Source organism: Scomber japonicus, chromosome 18 (genome assembly GCF_027409825.1).
Source record: "Scomber japonicus isolate fScoJap1 chromosome 18, fScoJap1.pri, whole genome shotgun sequence".
In the NCBI taxonomy this organism is placed as follows: Eukaryota; Metazoa; Chordata; class Actinopteri; order Scombriformes; family Scombridae; genus Scomber; species Scomber japonicus.
The window spans coordinates 22,681,506-22,709,113 of NC_070595.1; the positions used below are offsets into that span (position 1 = coordinate 22,681,506).

The following is a 27,608-nucleotide window of genomic DNA, read 5'->3' on the forward strand; positions in this document are numbered from 1 at the left end:
CAGCTACCTCAGGACATTCAAGTATACTTTGTCTTTATTTTTCTTGGCTCTGCTCTCTGATAATAATAATAATGGTAATAACAATAATAATAATCGTAATAATCATATTAATAATGATACTACTACTACTACTACTACTACTACTGCCAATAATAATAATAATAATAATAATAATAATAATAATAATAATAATAATAAACTTTGTACAGCATCTTTCATACAAGAAATGAAGCTCAAAGTGCTTTACAACAAAAGAAAACGACATAAAAAGAACATAACATTTAATATAATGTAATGTTAGAGAAATAGGAGAAAATAAAATAAATTCAGAGTGCAATACATATAAAAACTACGTTACTATTACTACTTTAATGGATAATTGAAACTCTAACTATTTTGTACCCCCTTATCATTTCATTCCAAAAAAATATTCATCTGCTTACTGTGTCTACTTTTTTCAATTTAACATCTCAATTCAACATGATCATCTGGCACAAAAAACAATGCAGGTGCTGCCAGAGGTAGGAAGAACAACTAACATAGTTAAATGAATGTGTTTATGTGGAATCAGAAATATAAAACGAAACATAAAAAAAACATATGCAATCTTATCTTGGACAATTCTACTTCCATTTGATGTCAAATCAAGAAAAGTCTATTTATACAAAAAGGCACCGGAATACAGGAAATATTCCAGGCTGCTTCAGTGATTCATATAATTGTAAGAGAGTTGAGTCATGTCTTACATAAACACATTGTGAGATTGTAGTGTTAGGAAATCTCTCCCTCTTTCTCTTATTTCCTGTCTGAAATGTATTCATGTCAGCAAATGCGTGCTGTTGGAGAAGGCAGCGAGCTGTATGCGGTATCATTCAGGATCAGGCATTCACATACATTTCACTGAGGGTTGCTGAGATGCCAAAACCAAAACCAAAATTAGAGTAGGAGTCCTTATTGACATTATGCAGAAACCCTAAGCACACACTATAAATAAACATATTAAAAACTTTAGCTAAGACTTTAAAAAAACAACATATTATGACAACATCATCAATTATAATGCAATTAAACATGTTTGCAAAGGCGATGTGGGTCAATGAATTGAAAGCACATTTTCGGTCAAAATAGTAAAAATACCTTGTGCTCACATTGTTAGCATTCAGTACATTTTCCACAGTACAGGCATTTTAGATATTTGCAGTTCAGCAGTTCTGCCTCCAGTCTCTCAGGATGAAAGGAGACGTAGGTGAATCCGTCACTTTATCACTCTTGAGTTCTCCCACTCACTCCTACTCCTACACTGACACATAGATAAACACACAAACATGAGGGCGAGACAGAGTACACGGCGTAACAGTATTTGTTGTACAAACACCTGGAAACTGATTTTAATAGAAACATGGTATATTACATGAAGTAATCATGTTAGGACCTCTGTAAGCATTGCATTGATTTTTTAAATTTTTTGTAGAAACATGGATTTTACTTGTGGAAGTGAATGCAACCTGAGAAGATAAAAAAGCTTTCTGTTGTACCATATGTGGCTCATTCATTCAGAGCTATTCCCTGTTGAGCACTTATTGAAATCATATGTTGAACAGTGAAAAGGAATCCAACGATTGAATAACAGAAAGGTGGAAAACACGACACACTATTGCACAACTGTTCTGTTTTTTAGACCTTTTTTCTGTCTTCTCTCTGTTGCTTTTGAGACATTACATTGGCTGTAACAGAAACCGTTGTGCGTCATCTCTCTCAGTGAGAGTTGGAATAAGTAACAGGATTGAAACTTTTAAATAAAAGCACACACCCTGGAGAAACCATCATCAATCAAAACCGCTGCTGTCTCAGATGCATGAAAGCGCATGAAAATACAGAAGCATAGATAATGTGACAGAGACGGAGAAAGAGAAAGAAAAGGACAGGAGAAAGGTCAATGCTTCTTTTTAATTAACATTCCTAATGAAGAAGAAATAATCACTGGGGAGTTATTAGAGCTCTGAAGTTTGGCTGCTGCTTTGTGCATGATAGCTCATGAAAAAGCATGATGTCAAAGCTGCAGGAAATGCTGTTAATATTTATTTGCAGGAAATTCTCTCAAAGTGTCGCTGTTGTTTTCATTTCTGTAATATAAATGTCAGCATTAACTGTATGTGCTGTGCTCCACTGGATGAATGGACAATTGTGCAGACAGAGTGAGCAGCTACTGAGCTCACTCCTTTTAATGGGATTTTGACACAGATGTATACAGTGGAACTAACTGGATGGCCTGTAGCCAAAATAGAAAGAATGGGCAGCCCACCAGCTTTCCAACCATTATTACAATTATGCCACTCTAAATATGCAGTAATCACCATAATTATGGCCCTTTAGTCTAGGGGGTGGCTAACCAACAAACAAACAACCCAGAGTTTCATTTTGCAATCACCCCTAATGAAGTTAATTATGGAATCAAACAACAAGATGTGATTAAGCATTTTTCAGTTTATAAAATGTATGAGGAGCTACAGGACGAGACAAGCTGCTACATTTGTCTCAGTGTGCCACAATAACAGAAGCTTTGTGGTTTATGAAACCTAAATCCAATTAGCTGCTTCATGTCAGATCAATATGAAGGGGCACAGTTTTGTTTTAAGAAAAAGAACTTGCCGCTTTACTGTCAGGAGCACTCAGTTAGTTTGGAAAATTCATGCACCACAACTTTGTTTTACAACATAATACTGTTGTGGAAAAGTAGAATTGTCTAGATATTTTAATCAAATGCAGCATTGTGTGTGACTGTCAGTATTATTGATGAAGTCAGATGCGTGGTTTCAAACTGTAGTCGAACAGGTTTTAAAATTTTATTTTACTCCATGTGTGCATTTTCTTTGTCAGTAATAACATTTCTGAAGGACAGTGTTAATATGTTCATTATTATATATTTGTTTGTGCCTTTATCTGCTCTTCCCACTTTTCACACACAATTAAATTCTCAGTAATCCCATTTGCCTTTGGGTTAAGCAGTGTCTCAGTTGTGTTGGGCAAGTGGGGGAATTTGAGGTCAATTGCCAGTTAGAAAAATTCATAATTTGAGTCAACACAGCACCTCTGAAATAAATCCCAATGCTATTTTGATGTTTTGAACTGTTGGATAATGTAATTCGGCGCAAAATTAAACACAAATCATGCCAACAAAGAACTGAGCATCTGATTGTTTTCAGTTTCCTCTGATGACAGGATACACAATAGCTGTTTGCAACTGTTTGCAGCATTTTATTGTCGGTGTTTAAGCAGTGCAACATGGTTACCTCTCAGAAAAACAACTTTGCTCATCCATTTTAAACTCTAATTGATTTGTACAATTATAGTGCATTATTCGTAGATTCAGGAAGAAAATTAAGGACTCCTCCAAAATGTTGACAGAAGATGTGTGTTTTTTTAATTAATTTTCTTTTTAATTTTCATTTTAAGACAGCAAAACGAATACTCATCAAGAGAGCAACATATGATCACAGCTTTCTACTGTCACAAAAAAACAACAACAAATAAACAAACATAATACAAGACCAGCCTGGGGATTCTAATATCAGTGAATGCTAATGCTGAATCTTAATTTACTCCAATACTTGTTATTGCTGGCCACTCACTACCAAAATAAATACTAAGGGGGGGACCACTCTTTGACAAAATCCTCCAGGGTTTGCTTGCAGTACATGAGATAACCGTTCAAAAGGAAGAATTGATAGTAGTTTATCGTACCACATTGATATCGTAGGAGGATGTACCTCAAGCTAAACCTGCAGGATCGAAAGGCGAGCAGCATACAACATGATATTTAACAATTTTACAGTTTGTCCAGGCAAGGGCATGTGGCTGATACCAAGAATACACTGTTTAGGATCCATTCTTATTTTAATGCCCAGGAAGTTCTCTATCTCTGTTTGAACAGTGTTGTTATTTTGAATGAATTGCTTTAATAATTTATTAAAGGTAGAATAAGTAGAATGAGCAGAACAACGCCATCTAATGTCTCGAGATCGTAGTCGCAACAACCAAAAAGTAATTCCAGCAGTCGGGTTGCCAGGTCCGGTGCCGGGTTTTATTTTAGCTCTAACTCTGTAAATATACCACTTTATCCACATGTCTTTTAGGTGAGAAAGTAGCCCTTAAGATCCACAATGTGACGCTAATTTGTCCAAATAACATCTGCTTAAAGTTTTGTTCCTGCGAATTCGGAGCCACTCAAGTTAGCCGTAGCGAGTAACGCACTTCCGGTCATTTTCACAAAATAAAACACCCGTTGCCTTTTATTATTAAGAAAACCATAACGATAGAGTTGGTGCTTTTATTTTGAAAACAGGAAGCGAACATACCCTCGCTGTAACTGACTTGAAACAAAGTCCTTCTAAGGCTCTTATTATAATGTCTCTGCTTGAAACCACCGAGGTACATTACATTGTAACACGCCAGTGGGAGTAGCAGCAATGTCTCCGCATGTACTGCCTAATCCTAAACACCGATTGGCTTGTGTGTGGTGTCGTCAGAAGCAGGAGAGGCTCACGGTCGTAAACATCTAGTCACGTGTACTCTGAGATGGACGTGCAGGTCAGGAAATGACGTAAACGGACCGTATATGGTTTGTTATTTGTGTTATTACATTACGTGTTGGACTAAATACATGGACATATTGAGGAAAGTATTCCGGTTTTATGAAAACGGATTTCATATTTCACAAGAATGGATACTTGGCGAGCTGTACAGAAAGTCCTGAGTCATAAGATGATCGTTGTGGATAAAGGGAAGACTTTGAAGGTATGTAGGCATTATAGCTTTTCTCACTTAGCTGAGTGGCTAGCCGAGCTAATCGCTAATACTATTACGGCTGTGAGCAACCATATAAGTCGTGAGTGGTCTTGAATGAATCAGAACAATCTAAGCTTTCCAACAATGTACGGCATGAGTATATATGTTTAAGGGTTGGTGTTTAAAACATTCAGAAGAACGTGTGGCTACCTCCTAACATCCGTCCCGTCCCGTGAACGGAACAGCGAGCGTTAAGAGGTTAATGATCAAATATCAAAATCCGAATAGCGTCAGAAAGTCAACCCACTCTCCACATTTCCATTGCTACCGTTTTGATACTTCATGGTACACAAACAAATAGCATCTCATATGAAAGCTAAGACCCTGGTGAGTTCAACAGTACCACTATTATTGCGCTAAAAACTCAGTGAACCAGCAGCCAAAGAATACAAAGGTAAACAACCACTTATTTACAGCGACTAACAGATATTCTGTCTTACCTTCGAAGTTTTGTGATGAAAAGTTGTACTTGAGAGCAAAAAACGCTGGTTTTAGTAAGTCCAGAGGCCTGTACTACGAAGCTGGATTTTCTCTTATCGAGGTAACTTCAGGGTTAACCCTGGGTTTTCCGTACTACGAAGCTGGTTCACTTCTTACCGGGGTAAATCACCATGGTAACTTATGCTGAACGGCTAACCTGCTCCGGAGCAGAGGGGTATTGCACGAAACCAGGATAAGGGATTAAGCCGGGATAAGTTAGGTATCCTGGCTGAATTTAGCCTCAAGTCGGTTGCATGAAAGCAGGTTAAGTTTATCCTGGCCCAGTTACTATGGTAATTTATTCTCTGCAGCTAGCCTGCTCCAGACCAGGCTAACAACCAGGCTAAGATTATTCCCAGGGATTCATCTGGCAGTTCTACTGTCAATCGTGTGACAAATTAATGGGTTTTACAGCATTACCATGGTCTTTCTAAATATGTTGCATCATTTCAATTATCCTGCATTAAAATACTACAGATAAATTATATTGTAGTTTCATTAAAGTCTGTTGACTGTTTAATTGCAACAGTCATTTTATAGTCTTTCATGTGGTATCATTATTGTGTATAATGTACAGTAGATTTACTTTGTACTATTTACTAGCCGATACTCACAATGTTACTTGGCTGCTTCTGAGGCTGAGCAGCATCTGGGTCCTGTTACACATGTTGTTTTCTATTAGCACCTAATCACTGACTTCATATCCATTATGGGCTAAATGAGCAAGACAGTTCCATAAAATTGACATGATACCTCAAGCCTGGAGTCCAGCAACGCCGTCTCCTCATCTGTAGAAGTGCATCCTGCAGCTGCAGATGTGCCTTCCACCTGCCCTACACCTAATTATAATAATTGTTTGCACTTAATTATATTTCCTGAGAAGCATGCACTTTTACTTGCCACATTTAAATCAAAGTGTACAACTGTTGATTAGTGGGCTTGGACAGTAACTTCTTTAGTCCTTTAATTGTAATTTTGACAGTTCTAGTGGAGCACTGTTGTATTAATTGTACTTTTTTTTTTTTTAAGTATATTTTCGGGCTTTTTGCCTTTGATGTACAGGTTAGTAGAGAGAGACAGGAAAACTGGAGACAGAGAGGGGGAATGACATGCAGGATAGGAGTGCTTGTTGCGGGGTTTGAACCAGGGTCGCCTGCAGCTAGGGCTGTAGCCGCAACACACGGGGCAGGTGCTCTACCCACTGAGCTATACTTAACCCATTAATTGCACATTAATTGCACTACTTACGTATTGAGCCGGTCCGCGATTGTCTGCCAGGCTTTCTCCCTTTCCTTGATTACAGTGCTTTGTGCTTGTGTTGCCTTTTTTTCTTATCATTTCTTTAACCTCATCATGAAACTCCATCAGGAGCTGTTTTTCAGCGGCCGTGAAGAATGACGTGCGACACCTTTCCATTTTCCAATCTGTGATTCTGTGATCGATGCCATGGGTCTATTTGAGAATGCCGTGAACATGCACTTATCCCAGCTATCTACACCTGGCTTGACATAGCCGCGCCTTTTCATCCTGGCTTGGCGAACGTGCAACCAATTAAGCCAAGATGCGCCGGGCAGGCTAGATCAAGCTGCGCTTGCTCAGTTATCCTGGATTTATTTATTCTACTTTTGTGCAATACCCCTCAGGTTATGTTCTGGATAAGAGATCAATGAGTACAAAAGCACCACCTCCTGACCAATCAGATCTCTTAGAAAATGACCTGCCCATTCTTAAAAGATCCTGTCAACACGCGGATCGTGAGAGGAGCGTTTAGGAGAGAATGAGCTTTTAGGGATAGATGCAATTTTTTAATTGGCCAAAATATATATTTAAAAAATAATCATTGAGGCACGTGGGGGATATTATTCTGTAGGTTTGACATCCTGAGATCAAAGTGTCAGGGAGCATAATAACTGTATTTATTTATTGTAATTGTAAAAAATTGACGAAAATATATTTGTAAAATAATCCTTGAGGCACATGAGGAATATTATTCTGTAGGTTATACAGTTGGTTTGACATCATTCACTCAAATGGTTGAAGCACATAATAGGTTTGTATTTTGAATGTTGAATATTAAACTAACTTAATGTCTCTTATGAGAGGAAGGGCACTGAGGAAGCGCTCTGCCCCAAACGTCTGTGCCGTAATAAAGTGACATTGTGTGATCAGAGTGCTGTCCGTTTAGCTATATTGTCTGATAAATTAATATTGTATGATCTCATGAATTTACACATTAACAGAGTCAGCAATTTTCTGCCAGCATTTTTTGCTTTTGGCCTGGATGATGTGATTGAATTCTTCATATAGTTGAAGAATAATTGTCTGCTCCTCCATGGTAAAGTAGTCTGCTCTGCAGGGTTTCTGCATGTTTGTGATTGGTCAGACGCTGCAAACACCTCCCCTTTATGTGAGCGCGCAGAGATCCAGATTGGAAAACCCTGGGTTGATTTACCGAGTTGATAACCAGCTTCGTAGTACCGCTTATCCTGGACTGCGAAGATCTGGTTAAGTCAACCCAGGTAACGGAGAGAGATCCTGGATAGGTTAATCCAGCTTCGTAGTACAGGCCTCAACACGGCTCTGCTTGTTTACAACTCCATTTCACCCAGTGCCAGCCTACAGTAGCTGCACCGGAACAACAGACAACCCTGGCAACCCGCAATTCCGGCCGCTAAATGGCTGGTACAATGTACACAGAACGTGTCAGAACGTCATTGTCGAACCCGTCAAAAATTTTTAAAAATATTAATTCAGACTACATTTTTTTTTAATGGAAAAGCAATACTTTCATTCTGTACCCCTCAAAACGCCCCGTGGCTGTATTATTTTTAAAAAAATATAGCTTTTAATAAATATTCTACATATTCAACCTTTAACCACTCATCATCTGTAGCACTGAATTTACTCCAAAATGGCACTGAAGACAAACAGCACACACTGAAATCTGCAACCATTTGAGACAATGTTTATGTACTTAACAGCCATGTATAAAACTAAAACTTTTTGGTAACACTGCTGAGTAAACAAGTGAAAATAGGAAACAATGAAATTTTATTCATTTTAAAATATCACGTGTGGTTCTTTAACTTTGTTTGTCTTTTTGGAATGGGTAAATTGTTTGTTTTACTTTCCATCAAACTACTGCAACACATTTTGGAAGCAGAAACCTCACATACTTTTGCTGTTTTGTTTTGTGTTTTGGTTTAACCACTGAATGTTGGAGCTTTTTGAACAGAATAGCATCAGTGAATATCAATATTGCACAAACCAACATGAATACCATATCAGATATATCTTACAGGGTTTGGAATGTATTAAAGGACTACATGCATTTTTAAACTGAGTCTGGCTGTTTATGTTTCAAATTTTAGAAAGTACATCAGCTGCCTTATGTTTTGCTAAATAATTTGTTAGCAAAGGCACTCAGCAGCTACTTAAACTGAGATGTCTGTAATGAACAGTGAGATGTATTAAGCAGACTGAATAATGAAATCATGGGAACTTTATGAATACACAACGAAGCTTATCTTGTATGAATTATGGTTTCTAAATCAATGTTAACTTATTCTCCAGCCCCACATAGCCAAACCATTTAAAAACATTTTTTGAATCAATGAATGTATTTCAAAATATCTCCAGTGCTGCCAGAAAGATATTAACATGAAAGTGGGGAAATCCCCCAGGCTGCTCTTTTGTCTGTTTGTATTATTCACTGGACACTAATAAACCACTTTACCACTGTTCAATTCACTGACTGAATATTACTTTGGTTTAGTATTTCAGTATTTTTTGGGATTCATAGAAAACTGCAAACTGTATGTATGTGATGGCATGGCTTTAAGTTTACACCATGAAGGAGTGAGGGGGGATGGGGGGTGACTGTGAAAGAGTAATGGCTTTGTTGGTCAGTAGTTGTGTGAACAGGGAGATAACACCATCCGCCAAATGGCTATTTTTACACTCAGGGACATGGCCCAACTTTGTGACATGAGCTGCTGGGCTCTATTGTACCTCTGTAGTCAAAAGGAATAAACAGCTGCCACTGTTCTCAGAATAAATATACACACTTTTTGAGCTGCCTGTCAGTGAGCTCTGCGCTCTGAATCAAGGTAGAATTTCATGGATGGGTGAGATTTAAAAAAAAAAAAAAAAAAAAGATTATAGGTGATGCATGGAAACAAATGCTAGCACAATAAGTTTGAACAAGTTTAAATTATAGAAACTAAAAGCTTCTCTCTGAGTAGCTCTTGGAGTTATGAAACCATTTCAAAACCTGTTAGATATAAATGCTTTGCTCTAGTTTTTAATTTTTTTTTTTACAAACTAGCATTTTAGCACGCAGAGCAAAATTGAACAATACCATAAATGAATTGTGATCCATCCTTAACAAAAGCTCTCTCAGGTCCATGAACCTAACCTACACTCAGAAAGGGTGTTGCAGTTTCACTTAACCCAGCGGAGGGAGCATTGAGGTCTGATTGCGGGTACTGCCCACTCTGGTCTCTGTTGTGGCCTCCCTGAGGAGAATCATTCTTTGTCCAGCTGGCTGTCAGCGGAAGCAGGGTGAGAACAGAACAGATAGACTTTCAGCATGACTGTACATCTATCAGCTCGTCTTTGAACACCCTGCCATTACTGCTGATGAAATTCTGGCTGCAGAACACTCAGGCCCTCATAGGAGTACACATAAATGGAAACATGTAAGAGATTGACTGTTGTATGTTGCTTCAAGTTGACTGGTTTTGAAATCTATCTATGTTGCATTATATACATAATTACTATTCCATTAATGTTCCATTATGTGTTGCCCCACCATACACAATACTTACTCCATGCCATTACTGCAGCTCCAGGTGAAATAGTTTTATGTACTGCTTATGTTCTCTCATAAAGCCTATGAATGAGTGGGACTGTTATCAGGAGAAGAAGGCAAGTTTATTTAAAATCTGCACTCAATTCTTATAAAGCATCTGAAGTGAACTTTTATGTCATTGTGAGCAAAGAGAATTTGCTTTGAGTGTTGTATTCTGTAAAGCATCTGTTATTCACTGTTATTGCACTATACACTGTAAATTATTCACAAAACTTTGAGAGGACCCATTTAAAAAAAAGCTAATCAAACAACGGCAATGGTTGTATAAACTGGCTCACTTTGACAATGCCCTTATTGATGCTTCCTCTATTAAAACCCTGTTGGAAGATAATGTGGTGTGCTAGCTAGGGTTAGGGTGAATGAGGAAGTGAACCATGAAACTATCTATTGGATGCTATTTATTGTTGTTTTATGCGACCCACTTTTACTTCATGTACTGTAATTGTTTTGAAATGAACTAGAATGTAAAACCCAGGTTGTTTCTGGCCAGTCACCAACTATGACCTACTTTATACATCAAAAGCCTTCAATCAGATCAAAAACTTGAAAGAATTTCTGTCACATTTCTTCATAGTGCGCTGATGTCATTATCGGCTATGGAAAATACGATCCTGCCAAATGCCAGTTGAATGGGCAGACTCAAAGAGTGTGACCAGACACTGAAAACAAGCTTGTCTCTTAGGGCTCAGGGGAACCAGAGGTCAGGACAAAGCTGACCCACAGACACACCACACTGCTACGTACCGCACTCTCACCTGTCTATTCCCACTGCCAGCATCGACCTTTTTCACCTCAGAGCTCACTTTTTCTTCCACTGTTTGGCCTAAGCTTTCATGATAGTCAAAAATTATGCAGCAGAGGTTGTATTGAGCAGAGTTTGTCCCTGGAGTAGTACACCTCACAGGTGAAATTTCATCTGCACTTCACTCTGATGTAAACAAAATATCTTGACAACATTGGAAAGATATTTTTGCTTTCTGATACCACAGGAAGTGTTCAGTGGTGTGTTCAGATTGCATTAGGCTCAAAGCTCAGAGCTCCTCTGTGTTTTTATGAAGTTGGTTTTTATAACCTTGTCCTGCTCCAAAACCAGAAACCATTCTAATTATCTCTGTGATTTGAACTGAACTATGCATCCAGTGTTTACTTTGCGGCTAACCTCTGTTCAAATAGAGATAGTAGCCTGCAGAGACAAGAAAGAGAGGGGGTAAGTTTACAAGTAGACACCAGGAAAACCAGAAGAAAATGTTTTTTTATGCATCATGTTATTATTACATTATGCATTTAATATTTTATAATAACTTTAATAATATTAATAGAGCTTCTTCACTTGTGTATTGTTTCACTGTCTCCCTCTGTTGGATAGTCTAAGAACTCTCTCTCTCTCTCTCTCTCTCTCTCTCTCTCTCTCTCTCTCTCTCTCTCTCTCTCTCTCTCTCTCTCTCTCTCTCTCTCTCTCTCTCTCTCTCTCTCTCACACACACAGATTTTCACTGTCATTTAGTTAATACCATGTGGCTTTTTCTATTTCCAGCCAGAACACTCTTGCATATATGAACAGACTTAATGTGTTTTCCATTTTGTGCCCTGAGAGTCTTTTAAAGAATAAGGAATATGACTTACTGATGGTATTACATTATCAGACACTTTTTATAGCCTACATAGTGCCTTTATAAAAAGAAAAAAACATACAGATGATTCTATGAGCAAATTGTTGTTAAGCAAGAAGCCATTGCTATTTAGAGTCAAACAGCGCCCATAAATAGGCCAGTAGGCTAATTCAGAAGCGTTATATATAATGTCTCATTGGACAGGCGCAGAAAGATGTACATTAAGTTCTTGACTGAACTTATTACATCATCATTACAGGGCGGCTGTGGTTCACCAGCAGGTCATGCACCAATAAGAAAGTCAGTGTTTCAATACTTGGCCCCCCTGTCTGCATATCAAAATGTCCTTGTGTAAGTTAGTAAACCCCATGTAGTTTGTGAGTGTGTGTGTGAATGAGTGGGCACAGTAACATTGTGGGGGGCTTTGGATAGAAAGTGCTGCATCACTCCTGATGAGCAGGTTGGCACCTTACATGGCAGCCTCTGCCATTAATGTGAATGGGTGAATGTTGGCATGTATTGTGGAGTGCTTTGAGTGGTCGATATGACAAGAAAAGCGTTATATAAGTGTGGTCCATTTAGCATTTACCATCATTTCCAGCTGATTTAGAAGCAATTCAATATAGAGGAAATGACATCTGCCTAGAGGATCATTTTGTTTGACACTGCTATCTCAGAAAGCTCTTTTAGACAGCTCAGACAGCTTTCAAGACGACAAAAGTCACAAAAGCCGCTCGCCATATCTTGACCCATTCAAAGTGGGGGCACCTTCAGCAGCAGCTGTAACTGATAAAAATACACAAGTAGGTGGAAAAATGTAATCTCCTGACTCTGTCCATTCCTTCTGAGAATGTAGGATTTTTCTTATCAGTATAAAGAAAAGGTGAATGGGTTAATGGGTCAAAAGCAACAACTTAGATGCAATAAGAATAAAGCAATAAAGCATTGCAATAAGGATGTAAAGTGTGACTAATCTAAATGCACCATGTTTTTCTAAGCATTAAGAAAAGTATAAACTAATAGGATGTATATTGTAAATGGTAGAACAATGTGTTAAATACAATTATATTTGAGGGAGTGTTCTGTCCACTAGATCATTGCTTTGCCATGCACAGTTTATTGCCACATTCAGAAGGTCCTTGAACCCTGTTTATGGGCAAAGTTCACATTTAAAAGTCTGTGTGTTTTTGTGTGCATGTTTTGCAAGAAGAAACACAGTTTTTTGTTCGGGGATTTGCTACAACCACAGCAGTCTACCTCGTTTTCAGTTGAGTGACATTATAGAAGGGATTTTGTTTACTGAGGCATAAACAGCCAAATTTACAGCAAGACGAGGTGATTGATTGGTTGTTTAACGGACTGAGAAAGTCCAGAGCTTGTGATTGTTAATGTAAAGACCTATAGTGGGAAAACTACATTCCACCCCATTAATTCTGAAAACAATGATGGTATTTTCAATAGGTTGCTCAGATTAATCCATTGTGAACACATCCATCTCACCTTACACAACAACACTGTCCACATTTCTAATGTGATAGATCCTCTGAGTAAAACATAAACTGAGCTGCAGTCAGATTTAATATTCATAGATTACTTCAGCTTGACATTTTAGTGATGATCACACCGAATTCAGACTTCATTTGCTGTAAGGAACTGTTCAAGCCCCAAATCCCCTTAATAGGATCACCGGTGCTGCTCAGTCTAGAGAATGAAACGGCCTTGTCAAGGGTAAAGATGCACAACAGTTTTGCAAAACGACAACTGAGAGCACATCCGTGATATGAGACGTCCGGAGAGAGCAGGACAAAGTTCACTCAGTCAAAAAACTATTTAAGAAATTGGAGTGAAGTTTGGTGACCCAGCTGTCTCTCAAAAACACACACACACACAAAATAGAATATAGCAGCAATATACAAAGGAAATAATATAAATTGATAGTCATGAATTTCAAACATTATAAGTCCCTAGAGGGACTTAATGCAGTTGGTAGGTCACTCTATTTCAGTTAAGCCTTGCTAGATGCATGACTTGAATACTAATGTCTGTCTGTTGGTCGGTTGGTCCAACACTTTGGTCCAAACTGAAATATCACAAGTATTGGATGGATTGCTATGTACAGACATTCAAGGTCCCCAGAGGATGACTGTGATGATCCCTTGACTTCAACTCTTGCAACATCAGCAGTATGACATTTTAGGGATGTTATTGCTATATCTTGATAAATAATAGATGGATTGTTGAGAATACATTACACCAACACATGTTGCTCAGATGATAAATTTGTCCAATACAGTTTATAACCTAATACCTGCAAAATCTGCCTGAAGCTGTAGGCTACCTTGTGTGTAGTACCAATTATAGCAAATGAGAATGCTAACACCTTAAACTATGATGATGCACATGGTGTAAGCACAACAACAAACAGACAAAGGAGACAGACAATACATAATAAAACCAGAGATGTTAACAGTAAATCGACAGTGTGTCTAATTTCAACAAACCACACACATACACACGCACACACTTCTCACACCATAGACACTTTTGGGGACATTGTAGACTTACATTCATTTCCTGGAGACTTACCATAATAACCCTAGCCCATCACCACTAAACCTCATCCCTACCCTAACACCCAACCTAACCGCTGACCTCAAAAATCTGCAATTTACCATATTGGAACTTTTGTCCCCGATTGGACAAGCCATCCCCAATTAACAGGTCCTAGGCCTGAAATGTGTCCCCAAAAGTAGCCTATGACAGAACCACTGACACACACACACACACACGCACACACACCTGGTCCCTAGTTTAGATACCCCCCCCCCCCCCCCCCCCCGTTACGTCACACGGTTACAAGGAGCGCATGCAGCGGTGCGGCTCGCTCTCACAAACCAAACCGACAACTACACATGCAGAGCTAAACGTTTCACTTTTTAAAAAGTAAATTATTTCCATGCTTCATGTGAAACTAGCGAGATCAAGTTCCTTGCAGCCGCTAACAGAACAGGGGACTTCTTCTAGTCGGTCATTTGTGATCAAAGTTGGATTACAGCGGAGACGCTTGAGCTGAGAGGAAATATTGTCTGCCAGATGTTGCTCAGAAGATGAGCAGCAGTGAAGGACAGATCAGCGGAGCTCCGTGCTGTCAACGGTAATTTGTTTTCTTTTTATTTGATCTAATTTGGTGATTTTTCCACATGTGCTTCAATTGAGCCGAGTGTCATCAATTACATGGGAAAACCCGCAATTACAGGCTGCCGTGAGTCTTACAACATCTCAGCGCAAATATCAATACATCTGTGACTTTATAAGGAGAGTATGATTTACTTCGAAATGCGATTTGTGTGTGGACCGGAGAAACGCGGCTTGTATTTTTTTTTCCTTTTCCTGAGGTACATGTTGGGACACAGTTACATTTTTGAATGGCATAAACTGTAGCCAGTTTCACTTATCGCTCTGCCCAAAATGCCGTGTTATCTTAACCATCCTCTATCTGGAATCTGTACTTGGTCTGGCAGGTCTGTCAAACCCACAAGTGTGTTAAGTGCATGTCAAGGCAAAGGTGACCCGCGCTGCGCACGAATAGAATAGTGCACGAATAATACAGTGCTTCCTAGGTTATGCGTTTTATATTACAAATTAACTTTGAATGTGTTATTGCATGATAGTTGTGAGAGAAATATACATATTAAACAAAAGTCCAGTCTGCTTTGTGCAATACTTAATTTTAAAGTGAGTAGTTAGGAACAAAAATATATCCAGCTGTTAGAGGTAAAAAAAAAAATGCAATGCAATATAATGTTCCTGCAGCCAAGACATGCTATTTTTTATTTCTGCTGATAACTTAAAGGTAATTTTAATTTTTTTAAATGTAGTGTTATTGCATTGCCTCTTTTTCACTGTATAAAACAAGTATTTCTTACATAAAATACAAGGCCATATATTAAGCCTGGGGCAAGGATTACTACAATAAATATTTAACATGATGAATTTGAATTTGTTCTAAACAAAGAGCAATTTAAAGGCAGCAGCACTTTAATCATGAGCATCCTCTGCCATAAATTACACTTGCATCTAAAACTGCAAAACCGTAACACTGATCACATACAAATTTAATTGCTTGTGGAGTTAATTGCTCAGGAGTGATTTTGATCCTAATTAGATCCACTTAAGCAGCATCACGCAAGTGAGAGAACAACATGTGGGGCCCCTGGTCCCTTGAGCATCTTGTATTCCACTGCACAGAGCTTGGTTAATAAATGCCCCTATTGTTAGGTAAACACCACAGACACATAACTAAACAAACATATTCATTAGTAAGACAGCACATCTGTTGTAGTGATAAGAGATGCACACTCCTTACTGAAGCAGCGGTATCAGCCATGTGCACACAGGTGCACTCAATGAATGAGTGGTGCCTTGGTGTATGTTGTCTTTAGTGGTAATTTGCAAACATTAGTGGGCAGTACAGGTGCTTCAATGCATATAAAATACACATTAGCGTAGTCTTGTTGCATAAAGCAATCTTTTGCTCTTTAAGTGCTTCTACAATCAGCAGCATGAACTTTTCGTGGTTTCGCGTTCCATTATGTATGTGGATGAAAATGTTACATAACAATACAGGGTTAGGGGTTGCTCTGGTTTATAGGTTACATATATATTTGACCCTTATGTGCATGCAGCACATTGTGTGTTTGAAAGGCTTGCAAGACTGTGATCTAGCCTTAAGGGGTGAAAGCTCAAAGCAGTGAGTTTTTTCTGATCTTTTCAATCCTCCAGAGAGCTCTATGTCAGTACTGTACGCCAAATGAGATTGCACAGTTCAAGCACCCTGAGGTCTGTACAAGAGACAGACGTTTTTCTAGTGTTTTGTGGCATCATCAGCCTTGGAGATGGATTTGTATCAGAGTTCATGAGAGAAATTAGGCAATTTGTCATCAAGGTTTGGGTGTACTTATCTGGAACCTGGGGCTTCGTTGTTTTTTGACGTTTAAAGGCTGAGAGTTCATGCTGTGTTGTGGAGTTATGCTTTATCTGGGTGAGGATTTGTGGTCTCAGCAAAACATGCATATAATTATCTCTGTCATAAATATGATTAATAACAGGTGGTTACAGCTGACTACATAGATAACTGTACATCAAACCTAATGGCAAAGCAAAAGGCAGTCTGTACCGAAACACATATTTCAGGATTTTGTCTAGAAGTGAGTGTTAAGATCTTCAAAAGCAACACTGTAATGGAAAGAAGAAGGTGTCACTGATAAAAGCCATTTATTTTGGAGTGGAGTGGGAATAGTTCTACCCAGCAGCTAGATTTTTAACTACTTTAAGAAAACACTCACAACTCAAAAATAGAAGAAAACTGAAAATAAGATAATAGGAAACGTCTTTAGCTGCGGTTCAGTTCCAGGTCTAACAGACATACAGTATATCACAGTGCTATCTGCAAAGCACCTCAGGCTTTCCTTGTTCACAAACATTTGCTCGTCCTGTTTGACTTTGATCTGTAACTTGCTGAGCTAAGTGTTGGATCCTCCAGCTGCCAAGACACGAGTAATTCTGCCAGTAAACTTTCAGCTCTCTCTCTGTGGCATCTGTGGCTGCTGCAGAAATACAGTGAAGACATTCAGTTAGGGGTAAATCAAAGATGGGGAGGACTTATGACAGATCTATTGATTTTCTGGGCTCAAGTATCCAATGCTGAAAAGGGGGAAGAAACATTTTTTATTAAATACGTGAAAATGCATTTGATTGTTACACAGCATGGAACATAATTGACCTGAGAAAAAGATGTAATTCATGAGAAGGGGAGAGGGAAGATAGTCATACCTCTTGTGGTTTCCTGAGTATGTGTCACCTAACAAGATGAGAGAGAGCAAGAGCGAGTGAGAAAGAGACAAGCGGATATAGAGAGAAACGCGATGGCTTTGCTTATATTCATGTGGTTCTAGATGTTTCCACAAAGGTCTTTGGTGATAATGCAGATTAAGAGAGAAATAAGAAGCGACAGAGAGATAGCGTCAGATAAAAGAGAAGGCTGAGAGACTGAGAGACTGAGAGAGCAAAACAAAAGAGAAAGATCTACAGAGAGAGATGATCAGGAGATCCTCAGCTGGATGATGGCCTGGAGTGGTGGGCAAGACAGGTGTGAGGAGGCGTGTAGGTGTCAGCGCCCATCAGGTGACCGTGGACGTTCTGTACGGTTTTATAGGCTCCCGTTCAAACAAGCCCCCATGATGGACCCAGGGGGGCTAAGAATAGCATACACTACAAAGAGCTGTCACTCTGGATTGTAACAGTGCTGTGATAAGGGTCTGTCTGGATATTGCCGCTGGGCCCCACTTAGCTGTGTGTGCCATCCAGCCTATAACACCATGTCCACAACACACACATATGTGTACACACTCATAGGTACATGCGCTCACATACTTGCAAACACATAAGAATTGGTCAGGTGATTAAAATCCTAATTTTATAAGACGCAAAAAATATCTGTACACACAGTGCATTTCTGAGTCATGAAAACAAGTAAACAATAGTTTCTACCCTCAGGCCAATTTATGCAGTTAAAAATGCAATAAGGAGCAGTGAGACACATTGTTCATTCAGGAAAATCAGCTCGCTGTAAGCAACGGTCTGTGAATGTTGTATATGCAATTAAGAAAATGTAGGACTTCTCTGAGTAAGACTGAAAAAGGAAGAGTAACCAACTGGTAGTATCCAAGAGATAATATGCTATAAAAATGAAACTGGAGCCAATCTGCAATTCATATTGAGATTTTGTCATGTGGAGACAAAACAAGATATTTTCACTTGTTTTTTAATGTAGTTTTGCTTCTTGAATCAAGTGATGATGATGATGATGATGATGATGATGATGATGATGATGATGATGACGATGTCGAAAAATAGGGTTACTATTAATTTAAACATCACATTATTAAAATATCAACCTAAAAATAATGCAATATAAAATAAGCACATTCACGATAGGAATATGTTTAAAACTGCCCTCATTTATCCTTGTTTCACTAAAATGGAATAAATGAAAAAAGAAGAAATATTTTGCTTTGTGGCTGTATACAGAATATGTAGCTGAATACCCTCTTTCCTTTTCTTTCTCTGTTTGTCTCTCTCTCTCTCACACACACACACACACACACACACACACACATACACACATACACATACACATACACACACTCACATAGCATTTGAACACGTACACAGTGTTTATATACACAATTTAACGGAAAGGACCAGAACCAACCTAACCCTTCCTGTAAGTGGCAGGAAACATCTACTGCTTATTGAATAGATATCGACTCCCATGTTGCTCCGAGTCACGATTTTATGGGTCATTTCGTTGTCCAGCTTTCGGGCACGTGCTAGGTTAAATGGATAACTTAAGAGTTTATTACATCTTCCCAAACACACCCAATAGTGTGCCAGAAGCAGAGCAACTGTCACTTCCTTTAATAAAACCTCTTCGAAACAAGCACTAGGAGAAAATTGAATCACTTATTAGTTTTTTTTTATAGAGCAATAAGGTGATTCACTTGCTATAGTAACTGGTGACAATATTTTTACAGCTTTTCTATAGTGCGGTACATCATGAATAGTAGTACGTCTTCATTTTGTCTGTTGTAGTTCAAAGCGGATTTCATTTTGGTTTCACATTCACATCAAACATTTCCTTCTCTGCCAATCTGAGCCGTGCCCTGATGAGGCTCTTTGGTCTCGTCTCTGGGTAGCGTTTGTTACCTTCCTTCCACGTTCTCCTCTCAGTACCACGACTAGAATCAGATATGAAGCACGGCACATTCCATCACTTTCTGTGGTCTGGGTGACTGCCAACATCTTACCTTCCTGCCCCTGTGAACAAATCCAGACAATGTTTTGATGTTGCCTGCTCTGCAGCGGGGAAATGACGAGATAAATCAATCTGACATGCCAAAGGAATCGTACGTCCCCTCATGTTGGATGGACGAAATTGTTTCTGCATTGCGGGTCAAGAGTGATCTGAGCTTGAAGTTCAGCTGCTGTCAACAGAAAGACGTTAGAAAAGTGTTTTTGTATAGATCCCTCCTCGGTCATTCCTTTTTACACTTTCATACATGCTGGACATAAGAAATCTATTATAAAATAGTAAATAAAGCAAAACTAGAGAAGCAGTATCCTGGAGAGACCCAATGTGTCATTTCATTCTCGGTTCTCTAAAAGCTTTGCTATTTCAGCCTTTCAGCACGCAGATTCACCACATTCACTTTGGGTATCAGCCAGGCACTGAAACACTTAAATCATATCCTTCCTGTCTTCACTCAATCAGTTCAAGAAAGACCCACAAGAAATAGTTTGAGGATTACAGCGTCAAACACACACAATAAATACGACTGTGATATTTAGAGCTGGCGCTATGTAGGGAAGAACACAGATGAATTCATCCATTATTTTAAATCCATATCTGCTTGCTGTTATTGTTGGTGTCATCCATAATGGGTTTTGTCCCATTGACCCTTTAAAAGGAAATTCAGTTTAAAGTAGCTGTTACAGAGAATGCACTTCCGCAGAATTATTAATTATCAAATCAATTAAGTGCCAAAGATGCCCTTTTTATTATTATTGCACACACATTTAAAAACTGGATGGACGCCTTCTTTTTGAAGATTTCAGAACACATGTTGTCATGATGAATAACTATGCTCCAAAGTCTCTGGCATAAAATGTTATGTTGAATCAAAATGGTGAAAATCATTATGCGTGATTTCCATGGAGCTAGCTGGGGTTAGGGTTAGGGTTATTATTGTGATCTTCATTCTTGATAGATTTCTTTTAAATAAAATCCAGACTCATTCTATTCTCAGATATCAGCCAAACAAAATCCAGACTTTGATTTTAAAATCACACATTTTTAACTGTCATTATATAAAAGGAACAAGGTATGGCAGTCAGAGTGAAGAGACAGTCTTTGATATTTGAGCTCAACAGATGTGGAATAATAATAATTTAGTACTCCTTCCCATATGTTAATACTTAACCTTCTAACTTAAAGCTCTAAGGATCACTGGTAAAAAGCGTTCTTCAGGCAATCAATCTGCCCATTAAATTAACTTAGGTCTTATGGGTTGTAGATTGTCTCAGGAGGTCATGACTGGAATTATCTATGAGGGATCTGATAAGTCATGTTGGCCTGAGACAAATCAGTGGGTTGTGATGATGGAAACACATCACTTGAGCTCCTTTACTCCAAGATGAATCACACCATCAGGCTCAATGTGGCTTATATGATTACTCACTAATGACCAACCTACACGTTCCAGTGTTGACTGGACAGAGGCCGTGTTGCACCTAACAAGTAGTGGATCACACAAGGTGGTAGTAGTGGTCATGTCTGGCTCTCAATCAGTGGAGGGAGTTAACCTGCTTGTCCACTGGGAAGTAAATTCCTCTTCAGTGCGCAAAGAGACATTTCAATGCAGGGTAGAAACTGGAGCAAAATGATTTATCACATAGGAATCGATAGCAGTAGAGGTACAGTGAAGGATTGAAAAGATGAAAGAACACAACAGGGTTTTGCTTTTCTCTGAACTGCTTTGTAAACCCTGGAGGAGGTAACGGTATTGAGCCATTTTCTATTTGTGCAGATCCACATTGGCGAGGCACTAAAAATACCCCCTCCTCCCTCGCAACGTGTGTGGGTCGAGGGTCAAGTGTTGCTCCTTTTGCTACCCAACACAGCCTATTATCACAGTAGAGAGCACAAACAACAGTGACTTTATCTCTACAAATGCCCAAATGGAAACTGTCGCAACCATGCCTTTTCCAGAGCCTTTGGGTTGCCACAAACAAGCGGTCTGTAAATTCTGGTCCACCGCTCATTTCAGTGTGAAAGGTTATGTTTTTCTTCTCTTTTCCAAGTTGAATAACTCAATAAATATGAAGACAGAAAGTTATGACTGTCCGACTGAAACATCTTCTTTAGACAATTTTATGTCTCTAATCTTTCATCAGGTATATAAAATAATATTCTCTATTTTTATACATATTTTCTTTAAGTTTCCAACACTTCACAGAGATTAAAAAAAAAAAAAAAAAAAAAAAAAAAAAAAGCAAACAGGCAAAAGCAAAAACAAGCAAGTCATTTTGGAATAAAAAAGTAAAACAATACAATACAATAGAAATTGTATTGTATTGTTGATACAGATTTGATGTCCTTATGCAGAAGTCCATATGTTGGTAAATTTCCATTCGAAAAAAGAGCGAGTGAATCACTAGCTCACTGTAAATGAGATCCTCGTGTGCTTTTCCGTGAGGAAAATACTTGAGGAAAAATCACAAACAGAAAGCCACAAAGAAGCTATTTTAATGCTCGTTTATGCATTAATATTTTTAAAATACAGTTTAAAGATAAAAAACTAAAATAATGAGCTGCGATGGCTCTCTCCAAAGGTTTTACTCAAAAATGTAGGAAGGAATGTTTAAACCATTTTCTTTGTCACATGGTAAGATTTATTACATATTTTGGGGCCTCTGAACTGGTCTCAAAGACTAACAGGGTGTATAGCTATTCAACCTAAGATTAGTCTGTAGATACACACTGTATGTTTCTTCTTCAGTCTTCATCATCTCAGAAAGCTGTAAAGCCAAACAACCTATCCACAAAACCTTGTGCATCCAGCACAGCTTTAGATCATTGTTTGGTCAAAAGTCTCAAACTAGGAAATTGACCCATGTTCCTTTAAAAAAATGATGAAATGAGAGAATCTCTTGAGTGTTGCATGGTTGCAGGAGTAACATACAGTATGTGAATTTAGATACAGGATGTATTTTCCCTAACTGTAGAGTCAGCGCAGTTCATGCATGATGATTTACTGCAGCATATAGTATCCACAGGAGTCCACAGAAGACTATTCCCACCACTGGGAGAGACAGTACAAAGTGTCTTTTTTGAGACTAATATTCACAGTACCGTGTAATAACTTTGGATCTCAGCTCTACAGACGTGAGAATATAATACCTTAAAGTGCATACAAGTGTTAAATAACATTCATATGATACTGTTAATGAAACTCTTTACTTTTTAGGTGACCTTTCTTTTAAATGTTTTGATTTTATATAACATTCTTCAACCATTTCACAGTAGGTCTATACAGACTCATTCTACTGTTACAGTTTTGAATATCAGTCTTGAGTTGTCTTATTTTCAACTTTTACTGTCTGCCATTAATAGAATAATATGTGCATATTAAAAAACTCATAGAGTGACACAACACAGTACTTATCTATCTCCACAGAACCAAGTATAATAAGAAGTGACTGCAGCAGTCAACACTGGTGCAGTGAATGCGTGTTGTTAGTGCTGTAACAGGTCAATGGTTTGGAATAAGTGCTGCGCATAAATTAAGGCATTTGAATTGCAGACAATGTCAGACTAATATCTCCCAGAGGGGTTGTTTTTTTTGGTCTCTTACATCTTTCAATTAATAAAGCTTTTTACTCTAGTTTTCAGTGGCATTAATTGTTAGTGGGACTTGAAAAACAACATGTCCTCCTGCGTCACCGAAGAGACTGCTGATGAAAGTGTGTTTTTGACCTGGAGTGGCTGGACATGGGCCTCCATGCTGTGTACACAGGGAGAGACATTGACCTCCATCCACATGTCACACACACACACATGACTCACACTACCTGCTGAGGGCTGTAAGAAGAACAGTGGAAACACCCATAAGTTTTACTGTTGGTTTTAGTGACTTAATAAACCCTGTGTGCAAAAACATCTGTTGAAAAAAATGAAATATTGTTGCTTAATAAACATGCTTGCCAAGAGCAGTTTTTACAGAGCAGAATAATTTATGCATATATACTGAGATATGTCACACTGCCAGCTGTCACTACCATTTTACGCACATGTGATAACACTCACTCTTCATTAAATGCATATGATTGCTCATCATAAACATTTTTCTCATTTATGTATGAGTGTTTTCTGCCCTCAGTGGGATAATAAATGAGATCACACTCTGCCAATCATATTTCAGTTTCTGTAAAAACATCAGTTTGAGAAAGTTTTATACGCCGGTAATACACTGTATTGTCACTGCACTGTATGTTGCATACTGTACATGTACTTATTGTGTGGGAACAGCTTGACAAACACCACACACAGCCAATCGGGACGTATAAGGTGTGGTGCATCAAACCATCAATTTTCAGTCATTAAACCCTCATATTATTCTGATAAATGAAACATTGTTTTATGTTAAACCAGCAGTTACTCTGTGAAATGCAATTGCTTCTTCTAAAGTTTCATTTGTGTTGAGATTTATGAGACAGATCATGTGTTCCATCTGCTAGGGCATTTTATCATCATGTGCTGAGTAAAGGTTTGCAGAACTGAGCATGTCAGGGCATTTATATTTCTTTCATGACCCTTCGTACCTGCTGACTGAGTCGTTGGTTTCTCTCTGCGTGGTGATTCATGCCCATCCCCTCTGCTCTACAGCTTTTCCTGTCAAACCTCATATCCTCCTCGCTTTTAAAGAGCTGCCATTAAATATGCTCTCCTCCCTTCCTTGAGCTACGTTGCCATAAACTAAACACATCAAATATTCATTACACACTGGCACAGTACTGCCATGGAGTATTACAGTTTGTGCTTAAGTACAGTTTTGAAAACAGGGCTCATTTTTCCCAAAAAATTACACACATTTCACAGAACCACATGAGCCAGTTACTCACTGCTCTAAAACACTGAACATTTCTACATTTCTAATGAGATAATCTGAATTTAATTTTCCATTTTTTTCTGACTGCTTAGGCACTGTCTTTGAAACTATAGGCTATTTTTCTGTGCAAAACTCGACACACTAACCACAAAACCTTACACCAAACCATCAATATGTTATACATCTCATGCAAAAACAAACAATTCTTGCAAAATTCTTCAAACTCTTTAAAAAAAATGTGTTTTTGCATCAATACAGTTAACACAAACCATTTGAATAAGCACACAAAGCACCAACTACACACTGATAGTAGAAATTAAGAACACTTGTGACAGTTTGCCATCCATGTAGTAAACACACACAGTTGTCCAAATGTGTAAAGTATGGATGTGTATTCTGAACATTACAAACTATCAAAACAAATAAGGGGGAAAAGTTTTTTTTTTCTCAAAATGATCTAACACTCCTCAAACAACAAAAGCTCAGTAGAAGAAAACTATTATTGTGTTAGAAAAAAAGAGAACGGACGAAAAAATGAGGTTAAATCTCACCTTCTTTGTGGGTCTGGCCGGAAGACTTCATCCACATCACAGCATAGTGCTCAAGCTCTGATTTGTAAGTGAACTGATTAGTGTTTTCACATGTGTCAGTGTGGTAAAATAGTGTAGCAATGTAGAAACCAATGTTTACAGTTTTACTAGAAGTGATATTATTACAAACTGTAAAAGTGTAAAGCAGAGAATGTGAACACAGATTGGCACACTTGGTATATGCATTGGCTACAAGTGTTAATGGTTTCAAAGACAGTGCCTCAAAAAACACTGATACTGTGTATTTGTATTTGAGTACATAAATATATTGACCATACGCATCATACAGAAGGGAGAGTATAGTGGGAGGAATTTGGGTGAAAATTGTGGATGCAGATGGCACCAGTTTCGAAGATCAGATTATTGGCCAAAACCACGTTAACAATAACTCTCTCATTTCTCTGAAAATATGGGGCCCCTTCCTCCTTGATGTTCTCCACCCTTAATTCTATGTAGACCAATCAACATATCACAGAATGCTGTACAAGGCATGATTTGCATATAGTAGGCTACTTTGTAATGATATTTTACTGTAGACAGAGAAAAGTGTTTTTTCACCTCTGCTCTTGTTGAAATGTCCAAATTACTGTTGCAACAGTATATCTTCTGAGGTTGGGATGAACTCTGTCCCCATGGTTTACAACATTGTCAACCAATCTTCCTAAAAAATGAATCTGATTAATTTTGTCCTCATCCAGGTCTTCCTCTTCCTTTCCCTACCCTTCTTCCTCCACAGGCTGCCCCTCTCATCCTCACTCTCCCTCTTCCTCTTCTTGCAATGTTACCTTCCACTTTTATTGAAACCAGGTACACTCACCTGTTACCTTTTCTATAGTGATTATGTCTGATTGCTGAGTTTACAATTAAGCTCTTACATTTTTGTAGACCACCAAGAAATGACATCATGTGACATTTCTATGTCTAATATAAAGAAGTGTGTTTAGTGTTTTGAAAAAACTGTGAGGATGAGAATCTTTTGCACCCTGAGTACCAGGTTTCTTCTTGAGTGTATTATTTTGTGTGTAAGCAATCATTAAAAACAACAACAGCAACAAAAACTATATTCATGACCTCGAGACGGCCTCACACAGACATCCATCCAGCCGCTCTTTGCAGAAGGTTCTGACTCAACACAACAGATCTTATCTGCAAACATAAACACAAGTGGAAGACTCATTTCAATTCTAAACCTCTCATAGATAATCCTACTCCTCTTTATATGCCCTTTTCCAGTCTGTTAGGTTATTATCACTACAGGCTGTGACATTTCTTCAGAGAGGTGGTGCTGTTAAGTAGATAAATCATCTACAGTTGTAATACAGTGTTGTCATATGTGCTTAAGGTCTGTCTGTGTGTGATTCTTTCTGTCTCCGTCACTATCAATCTGACAGTCTTAACTTTCCACAGTTAAATCGTTTTGGCAAATCGAGGATATTTCTGGTCAGTCCTATATTCTTTATTTGAGGTTTACAACTTGGGTTAAGAGGAAAAGTGAGTTTTATGGTAACACTATACTTGAAGCACTGAGGATAGAGGAATAGTTTGACATTTGGTTTAATTATTTGCTTTCATTTCTGTAAACGCTAAATGTGTAGCTGAATGGAGCAGCTGTTGAAACTCAATCTAAAGGGTTAGGGTTGCATACAGTTCCTCTGAAGCTCACTAATTAAAAGTTATATCTTGTTTGTACAATCTGTGCAAAAGCCAAAGTGCAAAAGTGACAATTTGCTGTTTTACAGGGGGGATATGTGTTAGGAACTCCCTAGAGTCTTTGTTGGTTGCCTAGAAACTGATCCCAGCCAAGAAATAGTTGTTACACTTTGGTAGCATTTTCCCAATTTAATGCTATAAGTCATTCTCATTGCAAGATTATGAACTCACACTCCAAAATGTCAAACTATTCCTTTAAGTGAAGGGTTAGTAGTGTGTCTGCAGTGAATGTAGCCAGTGAAGCATCCTCATATGTACAGAGGTAGAGAACAGTGTAGTGGTTGTGTGTGCATATTTGTGTACTCATCTGTTTTACTGCCTAATTAGTCTCTGTTTGCTGATTACATTACCTGCATTACATAGCTGCCTAAACGTTTCTAGCAGGTTTGTTTTTGCAGGCTGACATAACTGCAGCTGTGACGCAACTGTTTTACAGTATTATGACTCTCTTACACTGTATTCAAAGCCTGTCATTTCAATTATATCTGAAAATACCAGGGTTTTTTTTTTACCTTTATTTGAAGAATCTCCCCAGTTTTCTCCTCAGTTTCTACTTATTTTAAACAGATGCAAATATGATACAAGAAGATGAAGATAGAAAAAGTAATTTAACTCATTTTGTGTTTTTGTTTTACTGTTCCTTTAATATTCAAAGGAAATATTTTGTTAGATAAAAAATTTAAGAAAGTTCACACTGCATATATTAGAGTGACATGCCTTTATTATAGATGATTACACAGATGAAATGTAGATGAGTTTATTCTTAACATTCT

The 27,608-nt window shown here is 38.2% G+C and overlaps 1 protein-coding gene across 4 annotated transcripts in view; it reads left to right on the plus strand.

The window, feature by feature from the left end:
- The first annotated feature begins 14,676 nt into the window (after nt 1–14,676).
- The window catches only part of gcgra (glucagon receptor a), a 34,805-nt gene continuing 21,873 nt past the window's right edge, over nt 14,677–27,608 (plus strand). For all 4 annotated transcript variants that reach the window (XM_053339186.1, XM_053339190.1, XM_053339189.1 and 1 more), the window contains exon 1: nt 14,677–14,961. The gene's annotated coding sequence lies outside the window, so the exon portion shown is untranslated. The remainder of the gene's footprint in view (nt 14,962–27,608) is intronic.